This window comes from Berghia stephanieae, chromosome 11, assembly GCF_034508935.2.
Source record: "Berghia stephanieae isolate SIO BIC M18660-M18661 chromosome 11, UCSD_Bste_1.3, whole genome shotgun sequence".
NCBI classification, from domain to species: Eukaryota; Metazoa; Mollusca; class Gastropoda; order Nudibranchia; family Aeolidiidae; genus Berghia; species Berghia stephanieae.
Window position 1 is genome coordinate 8324598 of NC_088370.1, and position 2207 is coordinate 8326804.

Consider the following 2207-nt stretch of genomic DNA (forward strand, 5'->3'; position numbering starts at 1 on the left):
CCCGTCCTACATGTTAAATGTTGCTGTTGACCAGGGACCCCTTGTAAAGCGCTTTGAGCACATTTAGTGGATATTTTGACTTCAAACCCCAGTTTTGTTACGTTGTTCAACCCAACATAATACTTTTAGGGGGTAAAAAAATCCCTTTATCCATCCCATAGGGGAAATGCGTCTCTGGGGTCTATTCCAAGGGAAGGCAGGAATAACTCAGGCGTCAGCCGCAGTACATCGCCTCAAATTGAGATAGGGTGAGGTGACTTTTTGCTCAAGGCCACACAGCCACAGAGCAGCGGTTATGAATTTGAACTCGGTACCTTTATGGTACGAAGCAAAGGCCGTACCACTGAGCCACCTTGCCCGCTGTAATGAGTTTTGTAGATATTTATATATCTTTTTTATTATTTTTCCAAACTTATTTTTTTTTCTTCATGACCGTCAACCGAGGTTACCTAGGCCGCCCGGGGTAACTTAGGCCACTTACTGAAAACAGGATTGCTTATTTTAAAAGATAAATCACATGTAACTTTTGTCTTTTAAATAATTAGAACCCAATAGATCTAATAAGCTCTCATGAATTTATCTTTTAAAAAAGCAACCTTTTTATTCTACTAAGTGGCCTCAGCAACCCTGGATGGCCTAAGTAACCCCTGATGGCCTAAGTAACCCCGGATGGCCTAAGTAACCCCTGATGGCCTAAGTAACCCCGGATGGCCTAAGTAACTCCTGTTGACGGGACGTATTTTGTTATTTACAGGAAATGACCTCGGGGGTCACCGGTACCAAAAACAACTCGGTATCTTTCGGTTGCGAAGCAAAGACGAACCGTTGAGCCATGCTGCCCGCTGCATTTATGTATCGATCTTATTTATTAGTGACCCATCGCTTCAAAACGGTATTATGTCGGGATGAACAAGATGCTGAAAGGTCAATTTCAAGCTTAACTGGTCAAGAAAACGAAATTTTGGTTTTCAGCACATTAAAATTCTATATTTTTTCTTCAATAATCCATACATGGACTCAACCCAAGTCTGATGTTTTTGGTCATAGATTCTATTCTCAGCATCCCGACTAAATACCGTTTTGAGGCGGCGGGTCACATTTATGATTTTTCCAAACTGATGTTTTTCTTCACTTCATGATGTATTTTGTTATTTACAGGAAATGCCCTCAGGGGTCATCCGTACCAACGACAACCGTTGGTCTACAAGTCAAAGTCATCCAAGTCAAGGTCAAGGTCGAGCAGGTCGAGCAGCGGGTACAGCAAGGACAGTCCTAGCACATCGCCTGACGGCACCAGCCCTGGGTGCGTTCAACATCCCGGTGCCGGGATCGTTGCAAAAGGCCAGGAGACCAGCGAGAGTTATCAAACGTTTCACAAGCCAGAAATGTCACGTGACGATTGTTATTCGTAATTAATATTATTTATTATAAAGGAGCTAAAAATATAATAAAGGTGGTTCTTTTTAAAAGAATGGAATAACTATTGTAATCGTATAGGGAATGAGATTAGCGGAAGAGTAGCGTCCCTTGATTGGACGTCACCCATAATCTGGGACGTCATCGGCGGAAAAGTTATTAGAGAGAGAACGTGATGTTGGTTGTGCGCATGCGTCTCTCATCCTCGGAAGACGCCTTCTCAAGGACTTAACTATACGCCGAGCGAGGCTCGAACCCAGGAACTTCCGATCCGAAAGCGAGTGCCATACCACAAGACCACGTAGCCTCACATAATACTCTTCATTAGTCGTAACGTCACTTCCTTCCTAATGACGCATGGTAACTTAGTAACACTGGCTCTAAACTATCGGAACAATGGCGGACGCCGTATGAAAATTTCTCCGGCGAGCATAAAAGCGTATCCAGGGGAAAATCCCAAAAACCACATACAATTGATCATGTTTTGACTTTTACACATTCTGATAACAAGACATATGAAAAGTTCTAGCAAGCATGAAGAATAGAAAGTAATGATTTTCTTTGTTTAGAACCAAGATGGCCGCCGTTACCGGGCGGCGTGACATCAGACTATTGAATCGTATTACAACATTACACTGGTAGCACGTCTGACCGGTAATCGGAAGGTCTGTGGTTCGATCCCCAGTTGAGATGATTTTGGATGGGTTTTATTGTTTCTTGTATTTTTCTTTCTTGCTTTGTCTGGCACTTTTCATACACACTTGTTTCAAGATTTAGTCCACACAGGTGCC

The 2207-nt window shown here is 42.9% G+C and overlaps 1 pseudogene across 1 annotated transcript in view; it reads left to right on the forward strand.

The window, feature by feature from the left end:
- LOC144956321 (G-protein coupled receptor daf-37-like) overlaps positions 1 to 1463 on the forward strand; it is a 33840-nt pseudogene extending 32377 nt beyond the window's left edge. The window contains exon 5 of the transcript XR_013641942.1: positions 1159 to 1463. The product of XR_013641942.1 is annotated as a G-protein coupled receptor daf-37-like (transcript). The remainder of the gene's footprint in view (positions 1 to 1158) is intronic.
- Positions 1464 to 2207: the final 744 nt, after the last annotated feature.